This window comes from Mus musculus, chromosome 7 (assembly GCF_000001635.26).
Source record: "Mus musculus strain C57BL/6J chromosome 7, GRCm38.p6 C57BL/6J".
Lineage (NCBI taxonomy): Eukaryota > Metazoa > Chordata > Mammalia > Rodentia > Muridae > Mus > Mus musculus.
The window spans coordinates 42,402,796-42,412,839 of NC_000073.6; positions in this window are offsets into that span (position 1 = coordinate 42,402,796).

The window sequence follows — 10,044 nt, forward strand, 5'->3', positions numbered from 1 at the left end:
GTGAGGGAATCCCCCTGAGACAGGTTTCTTCACTAGGCCCAAAGAAACAGCATAATCAGTCATTTACTATGAGCGCCTGGTGGTGGGCTTGACAATAGACTACCATTACACCTGGCTCCCTTCTTAGTAGCAGCGGCCTGGTCCCCGTCTTCTTTTGATGTATACATCCCTTTTGTATTGTGTCACTGTAACTCAGTGGAATATCTCGCCTGGTTTCTTGTTGCTCTTCTGTATAAAAAGTATGATCTCGACTTGAAAAATTACATTCAGATTCTACACAATCTCTCATGTGATTCTGTCGGTCATTCATTCACCAACTTCTCGTCCACCTGCAACTAGAGACCCGTCTATGCAGACAGGGATCAAAGAGGGTCTGCGGTAGATTTGCTTTGCTTTAAAGGACTATTTCAAAACAGCTCCCTAGTCTTCTTGCTCTATTAACATTTCCTTACCACTACCTCTGGTGGGTGGTGGGCTAAACAGGAATTAAAGTATTTAAGAACACTTATTAAAAGTAGGTTTTGAAATATCTAAATCTACAAGTGATACTTTGATGTCTTTCTCTCCAATTTGTATCTCCTAACCTACATTTCTGGTCATATTGCTCTATCTAGAATTTCAAACACTACATTAAACAGCTAGGTAGAGAGCCAACAAAATTGTCTTGTCCCTGGCATTAGTGGGATTTCTTTAAATTTTCTTCATGTAATTTGATATAGGCTATTGGCTCGGAGTATCTTGGTTTTAATATGTTTAGGTATGTGACTTTTAACCCTGATCTCTCTAATACTTTTAACATGATGAAGTTTTGGGTTTTGTCAAAGGCTTTTCTCACCATCTAGTGAGATGATCATGTGATTTTTTTCTTTCAGTTTGTTTGTATGGTGGATTATGTTCATGTTCATGAATTTTGCTAAACTGAACTATCCCTGTATCCCTGTGATATGGCCAAATTTGTCTTAGTTATTGATGTTTTTGATGTATTTTTGGATTCAGTTTGTATGAATTTTATTGAGATTTTGCTTCCATGTTCATAAGAGAAATTGGTTTAAATTATTTTTCTTTATTGAGTATTTGTGTGGTTTAGGTATCAGAATAACTATGGCCTCGTAGAAGGTGTTTGACAGTGCTCCTTCTGTTCCTGTTTTGTGAAAGAGTTCGAGGAGTATTTTCTTTTTTTTTTTTCTTTTTTTTCTTTTATTTTATTTTTTTTATTAGGTATTTTCCTCGTTTACATTTTCAATGCTATCCCAAAGGTCCCCCATACCCACCCCCCCAATCCCCTACCCACCCACTGCCCCTTTTTGGCCCTGGCGTTCCCCTGTACTGGGGCATATAAAGTTTGCAAGTCCAATGGGCCTCTCTTTGCAGTGATGACCGACTAGGCCATCTTTTGATACATATGCAGCTAAAGACAAGAGCTCCGGGGTACTGGTTAGTTCATATTGTTGTTCCACCTATAGGGTTGCAGATCCCTTTAGCTCCTTGGGTAATTTCTCTAGCTCCTCCATTAGGGGACCTGTGACCCATCCAATAGCTGACTGTGATCATCCACTTCTGTGTTTGCTAGGCCCCAGCATAGTCTCACAAGAGAGAGCTATATCTGGGTCCTTTCAGCAAAATCTTGCTAGTGTATGCAATGGTGTCAGCATTATGAAGCTGATTATAGGATGGATCCCTGCATATGGCAATCACTAGATGGTCCATCCTTTCGTCACAGCTCCAAATTTTGTCTCTGTAACTCCTTCTATGGGTTTTTTGTTCCCATTTCTAAGAAAGGGTAAAGTGTCCACACTTTGGTCTTCGTTCTTCTTGAATTTCATGCTTTCTTTCTTTCTTTATCTTTTTTCCTTTTTTTTTTTTTTTTTTTTTGCAGGGGGTGTTAGGAGATTTTTAATGACTGTTCTTTCTTTCTTTCTTCCTTTCTTTCTTCCTTTCTTCCTTCCTTCCTTCCTCCCTTTCTTTCTTTCTTTCTTTCTTTCTTTCTTTCTTTCTTTCTTTCTTTCTTTCTTTCTTTTTTTTTACAGGGTTTCTCTATATAGCCCTGGCTGTCCTGGAACTCACTTTGTAGACCAGACTGGCCTCGAACTCGGAAATCCACCTACCTCTGCCTCCAAAGTGCTGGGATTAAAGACGTGTGTCACCACACCCAATTTTTTAAATATTTTTATTAGGTATTTTCCTCATTTACATTTCCAATGCTATCCCAAAAATCCTCCATAGCCCCCCCACTGCCCTGCCCACCCACTCCCACTTTTTGGCCCTGGCATTCCCCTGTATTGGGGCATATAAAGTTTGCAAGTCCAATGGGCCTCTCTTTCCAGTGATGGACGACTAGACCATCTTTTGATACATATGCAGCTAGAGTCAAGAGCTTAGGGGTACTGGTTAGTTCATAATGTTGTTCCACCTATAGGGTTGCAGATCCCTTTAGCTCCTTGGGTAATTTCTCTAGCTCCTCCATTAGGGGCCCTGAGATCCATCCAATAGCTGAGTGTGAGCATCCACTTCTGTGTTTGCTAGGCCCCGGCATAGTCTCACAAGAGAGAGGTCTATCTGGGTCATTTGAGCAAAATCTTGCTAATGTGTGCATTGGTGTCAGCGTTTGGAATCTGATTATGGGGTGGATCCCCGGATAAGGCAGGCTCTAGATGGTCCATCCTTTCGTCACAGCTCCAAACATTGTCTCTGTAATTCCTTCCATGGGTATTTTGTTCCCAATTCTAGGAAGGGGCAAAGTGTCTACACTTTGGTCTTATTTCGTCTTGAGTTTCATGCGTTTAGCAAATTGTATCTTATATCTTGGGTATCCTAAGATTCTGGGCTAATATCCACTTATCAGTGAGTACATATTGAGTGAGTTCCTTTGTTTTGGGTTACCTCACTCAAAATGATACCCTCCAGGTCCATGCATTTGCTTAGGAATTTCATAAATTCATTCTTTTTAATAGCTGAGTAGTACTCCATTGTGTAGATGTACTAATTTTCTGTATCCATTCCTCTGTTGGGGGCATCTGGGTTATTTCCAGCTTCTGGCTATTATAATTAAGGCTGCTATGAACATAATGAAGCATGTGTCCTTCTTACCGGTTGGAACATCTTCTGGATATATGCCCAAGAGAGGTATTGTGGAATCCTCTGGTATTACTATGTCCAATTTTCTGAGGAACCGCCAGACTGATTTCCAGAGTGGTTATAAAACCTTGCAATCCCACCAACAATGGAGGATTGTTGCTCTTTCTCCACATCCTCCCCAGCATCTGCTGTCACCTGAATTTTTGATCTTAGCTATTCTGACTGGTGTGAGGTGGAATATTAGGGTTGTTTTGATTTGCATTTCCCTGATGATTAAGGATGTTGAACATTTTTTCAGGTGCTTCTCTGCCATTCGGTATTGCTCAGGTGAGAAATCTTTGTTCAGCTCTAAGCCCCATTTTTAATGGGCTTATTTGATTTTCTGGAGTCCACCTTCTTGAGTTCTTTATATATATATATATATATATATATATATATATATATATATATATATATATATATATATATTGGATATTAGTCCCCTATGTGATTTAGGATAGGTAAAGATCCTTTGCCAATCTGTTCGTGGTCTTTTTGTCTTGTTGACGGTTTCTTTTGCCTTGCAGGAGCTTTGCAACATTATGAGGTCCCATTTATCAATTCTCGATCTTACTGCACAAGCCATTGCTGTTCTATTCAGGAACTTTTCCCCCGTACCCATATCTTCGAGGCTTTTCCCTACTTTCTCCTCTATAAGTTTCAGTGTCTTTGGTTTTATGTGGAGTTCCTTAATCCACTTAGATTTGACCTTAGTACAAGGAGATAGGAATGGATCAATTCGAAATCTTCTACATGATATCCACCACTTGTGCCAGCACCATTTGTTGAAAATGGTATCTTTTTTCCACTGGATGGTTTTAGCTCCCTTGTCAAAGATCAAATGACCATAGGTGTGTGGGTTAATCTCTGGGTCTTCAATTCTATTCCATTGGTCTACTTGTCTGTCGTTATACCAGTACCATGCAGTTTTTATCACAATTGCTCTGTAGTACAGCTTTAAGTCAGGTATGGTGATTCCACCAGAGGTTCTTTTATCCTTAAGAAGAGTTTTTGCTATCCAAGGTTTTTTGTTATTCCAGATGAATTTGCAGATTGCTCTTTCTAATTCATTGAAGAATTGAGTTGGATTTTTGACAGGGATTTGCATTGAATCTGTAGATTGCTTTTGGCAAAATGCCATTTTTACAATGTTGATCCTGCCAATCCATGAGCATGGAATATCTTTCCAAATTCTGAGATCTTCTTTAATTTCTTTCTTCAGATACTTGAAGTTCTTATCATACAGAGCTTTCACTTCCTTAGTTAGAGTCACGCCAAGGTATTTTATATTGTTTGTGACTAACGAGAAGGGTGTTGTTTCCCTAATTTCTTTCTCAGCCTGTTTATCCTTTGTGTAACGAAAGGCCATTGACTTGTTTGCGTTAATTTTATATCCAGCTACTTCATTGAAGCTGTTTATAAGGTTTACGAGTTCTCTGGTGGAATTTTTAGGGTCACTTATATATATTATCATATCATCTGCAAAAAGTGATATTTTGACTTCTTCCTTAACAATTTGTATCCCCTTGATATCCTTTTGTTGTCGAATTGCTCTGGCAAGGACTTCAAGTACAATGTTGAATAGGTAGGGAGAGAGTGGACAGCCTGGTCTAGTCCCGGATTTTAATGGGATTGCTTCCAGCTTCTCACCATTTACTTTGTTGTTGGCTACTGGTTTACTGTAGATTGCGTTTATTATGTTTAGGTATGGGCCTTGAATTCCTGATCTTTCCAAGACTTTTATCATGAATGGGTTTGGATTTTGTCAAATGCTTTCTCTGCACCTAACGAGATGATCATGTGTTTTTTGTCTTTGAGTTTGTTTATATACTGGATTACATTGATGGATTTCCGTATATTGAACCATCTCCGCATCCCTGGGATGAAACCTACTTGGTCAGGATGGATGATTGTTTTGATGTGTTCTTGGATTCAGTTAGCAAGAACTTTACTAAGGACTTTTGCATCGATATATATAAGGGAAATTGGTGTGAAGTTCTCTATCTTTGTTGGATCTTTCTGTGGTTTAGGTATCAAAGTAATTGTGGCTTCATAGAATTAGTTGGGTAGAGTACCTTCTGTTTCTATTTTTTGGAATAGTTTGTGAAGAACTGGGATTAGATCTTTATGAAGGTCTGATAGAACTCTGCACTAAACCCATCTGGTCCTGGGCTTTTTTTGGTTGGGAGACTATTAATGACTGCTTCTATTTCTTTAGGGGATATAGGACTGTTTAGATCATTAACCTGATCTTGATTTAACTTTGTTACATGGTCTGTGTCTAGGAATTTGGCCATATCATTCAGGTTCTCCTGTTTTTTTGAGTATAGCCTTTTGTAGAAGGATCTGATGGTGTTTTGGATTTCTTCAGGATCTGTTGTTATGTCTCCCTTTTCATTTCTGATTTTGTTAATTAGAATGCTGTCCCCGTGCCCTTTAGTGAGTCTGTCTAAGGGTTTATCTATCTTGTTGATTTTCCCAAAGAACCAGCTCCTCGATTGATTGGTTCTCTGAATAGTTCTTCTTGTTTCCACTTGGTTGATTTCGCCCCTGAGTTTGATTATTTCCTGCCGTCTACTCCTCTTGGGTCAATTTGCTTCTTTTTGTTCTAGAGCTTTTAGGTGTATTGTCAAGCTGCTAATGTGTGCTCTCTCTAGTTTCCTTTTAGAGGCACTCAGAGCTAAGAGTTTTCCTCTTAGAAGTGCTTTCATTGTGTCCCATAAGTTTGGGTATGTTGTGGCTTCATTTTCATTAAACTACAAAAAGTCCTTAATTTCTTTATTCCTTCCTTGACCAAGGTATCATTGAGAAGAGTGTTGTTCAGTTTTGACTTGAATATTGGCTTTCCATTATTTATGTTGTTATTGAAGATCAGCCTTAGTCCATGGTGGTCTGATAGGATGCATGGGACTATATCAATATTTTTTTATCTATTGAGACCTGTTTTGTGACCAATTATATGGTTAATTTTGGAGAAGGTCCCATGAGGTGCTGAGAAGAAGGTATATCTTTTTGTTTTAGGATAAAATGTTCTGTAGATATCTGTCAGTTCCATTTGTTTCATCACTTCTGTTAGTTTCAGTGTGTCCCTGTTTAGTTTCTGTTTCCATGATCTGTCCATTGGTGAAAGTGGTGTGTTGAAGTCTCCCACTATTATTGTGTGAGGTGTAATGTGTGCTTTGAGCTCTACTAAAGTCTCTTTAATGAATGTGGCTGCCCTTGTATTTGGAGCATAGATATTCAGAATTGATAGTTCATCTTGGAGGATTTTACCTTTGATGAGTATGAAGTGTCCCTCCTTGTCTTTTTTGATGACTTTGGGTTGGAAGTCGATTTTATTTGATATTAGAATGACTACTCCAGTTTGTTTCTTCATATCATTTGCTTGGAAAATTGTTTTCCAGCCTTTCATCCTGAGGTAATGTCTATCTTTTTCTTTGAGATGAGTTTCCTGTAAGCAGCAAAATGTTGGGTCCTCTTTGTGTAGCCAGTCTGTTAGTCTATGTCTTTTTATTGGGGAATTGATCCCATTGATATTAACAGATATTAAGGAAAGGTAATTGTTGCTTACTCTTATTTTTGTTCCTAAAGTTGGCATTCTGTTCTTGTGGCTGTCTTCTTTTAGGTTTGTTGAGGGATTACCTTCTTCCTTTTTCTAGGATGTGGTTTCCATCCTTGTATTGTTTTTTTTTTTCTGTTATTATCCTTTGAAGGGCTGGATTCCTGGAAAGGTAATGTGTGAATTTGGTTTTGTCGTGGAATACTTTGGTTTCTCCATCTATGGTAATTGAGAGTTTGGCTACGTATAGTAGCCTGGGCTGGAATTTGTGTTCTCTTAGTGTCTGTATAACATCTGTCCAGGCTCTTCTGGCTTTCATCGTTTCTGGTGAAAAATCTGGTGTAATTCTGATAGGCCTGCCTTTATATGTTACTTGACCTTTTTCCCTTACTGCTTTTAACATTCTATCTTTATTTAGTGCATTTGTTGTTCTGATTATTATGTGTCGGGAGGAATTTCTTTTCTGGTCCAGTCTATTTGGAGTTCTGTAGGCTTCTTGTATGTTCATGGGCATCTCTTTCTTTAGGTTTGGAAAGTTTTCTTCTATAATTTTTTGAAGATATTTGCTGGTCCTTTGAGTTGAAAATCTTCATTCTCATCTACTCCTATTATCCGTAGGTTTGGTCTACTCATTGTGTCCTGGATTTCCTGGATGTTTTGAGTTAGGTTCTTTTTGCATTTTCCATTTTCTTTGATTGTTTTGCCGATGCTCTCTATGGAATCTTCTGCACCTGAGATTCTCTCTTCCATCTCTTGTATTCTGTTGCTGATGCTTGCATCAATGGTTCCAGATTTCTTTCCTAGGTTCTATCTCCAGCGTTGCCTCACTTTGGGTTTTCTTTATTGTGTCTACTTCCCTTCTTATGTCTTGGATGGTTTTATTCAATTCCATCACCTGTTTGGTTTTGTTTTCCTGCAATTCTTTAATGGATTTTTGTGCTTCCTCTTTAATGTCTTCTACCTGTTTAGCAGTGTTCTCCTGTATTTCTTTAAGTGAGTTATTAAGGTTCTTCTTGATGTCCTCTACCATCATCATGAGATATGCTTTTAAATCCGGGTCTAGCTTTTCGGGTGTGTTGGTGTGCCCTGGACTGGGCAAAGTGCGAGTGCTGGGTTCTGATGATGGTGAGTGGTCTTTTTTCTGTTAATGAGAGTCTTACGTTTACCTTTCGCCATCTGGTAATCTCTGGAGTTAGTTGTTATAGTTGTCTCTGTTTAGAGATTGTTCCTCTGGTGATTCTGTTACCCTCTATCAGCAGACCTGGGAGACTAGCTCTCTCTTCTGAGTTTCAGTGCACTCTCTGCAGGCAAGCTCTCCTCTTACAGGTAAGGTGCACAGATATCTGGCGTTCGGACCTCCCTTCTGGCTGAAGATGAAGGCTCAAAACAGGACCTTTCCCAGAAGCTGTGTTGCTTTGGCCTGTCATGGAAGCTGTTAGCTTCTGTGTGCACACTCTCACCTGTGCAGACTACTTTTTGGTGGAGTCCCAGAACCAAGATGGCTCTGGCCGTTCCTGATGCAAAAGCCTCCCGGGCCGGGTGCACACCTGTCCTCTCACCACGGAGGTGGTCTGATGTCTACTTTTTCCACCACACCCAATTTTAAATGATCTTGATTTAACTTTGGTAAGTGGTATCTGTTTACAAATCATCCATTTAATTTAGATATTAGAAGTTTTTTTGCAGTAGAGTCTTTTGTAGTAAGACCTAAGAAATTTTGAATTTACTCAGTTCATATTTTTATGTTTTTCCTTCCATTTCTGGTTTAGGGAATTTGGACACTTTCTTTCTGACTTCTAGTTAGTTTGGCTAAGGTATGTCTATGTTGTTGATTCTCTCAAAGAACCAGCTCTTGGAATTGGTGATTCCTTATATTATTCACTTGTTTTTTTTACTGATTTTGTCAGCCCTGAGTTTGACTGTTTCCTGATACCTATTGCTTTTGGGTATGTTTTGTTTTGTTTTGTTTTGTTTTGTTTTGTTTTGTTTTGTTTTGTTCATTCATCTGTTTGTTTGTAAGAACTTTCAGATATTCTGTTAAGTTGCTAGTATGATATCTTTGAAATTTCATTTTGAAGGCACTTAGTGAGATGAACTATCCTCTTAACATTAATTGCATTCTATCCCATAAATTTGGGCTTGATATGTCTTCATTTTTTTCTCTTTTTTTTAAATATGTTTTTATTAGGTATTTTCTTTATTTATATTTCAAATGCTATCCTCTTAACTAGTTTCCCCTCCAAAAATCCTCTATTCAAACCCCACTCCCCCTGTTCCACAACCCACACACACACACTTCCTGACCCTGGCATTCTGCTATACTGGGGCACAGAATCTTCACAAGACCAAGAGCCTCTCCTCCCATTAATGGTCAACAAGGTCCTCCTCAGCTACATGTGCAGCTAAAGATATGGGTCCCACCATGTTTTCCTTGATTGGTGGTTTAGTCCCAGGGAGCTCTGGGGGAACTGCTTAGTTCATATTGTTGATATTTCTATAGGGCTGCAAACCCTTTCAGCTCCTTGGGTACATTTTCCAGCTCCTTCATTGGGGACCCAGGGTTCCGTCCAATAGGTGACTGTGAGCATTCACTTCTGTACTTTCCAAGCACTGTCATAGCCTCACAGTAAACAGCTATATCAAAGTCCTGTCAGAAGAATTGTGTTGGAATCCACAATAGAGTTTTGGTTTGGTGGTTGTTTATGGGAGGGATCCCCAGGTAGGAGAGTCTCTGGATGATCCTTCCAACATTCTCTGCTCCACACTTTGTGTCTTTAACTCCTTCCATGGGTATTTTATTCCTCCTTTTATAAAGGATCAAAGTATCGACACTTTGGTCTTCCTTCTTCTTGACTTTCATGTGTTTAGCAAATTGTATCTTGGGTATTCTGAGTTATTGGGCTAATATCCACTTATCAGTGAGTACATATCATGTGTGTTCTTTTGTGATTGGGTTACCTCACTAAGTATGATATCCTCTAGATTCATCCATTTGCCTACAAATTTCATAAATTCATTGTTTTTAATAGCTGAGTAGTATTCCATTGTGTAAATGTATCACATTTTTTGTACCGATTCATCTGTTGAGAGACATCTGGGTTCTTTCCAGGTTCTGGATATTATAAATATGGTTGCTATGAACATATTGGAGCATGTGTACTTATTACAAGCTGGAGCATTTTCTAGGTATATGCCCAGGAGTGATATTGCTGGATCTTCTGGGAGTACTATGTCCAGATGCCTAAGGCACCACCAAACTGATTTCCAGAGTGGTTCTACCAGCTTGCAATCCCACAAGAAATGGAGGAGTATTGATCTTTCTCCACATCCTTGCCAGCATCTGCTTGTCAACAACTGAATTTTTTATCTTA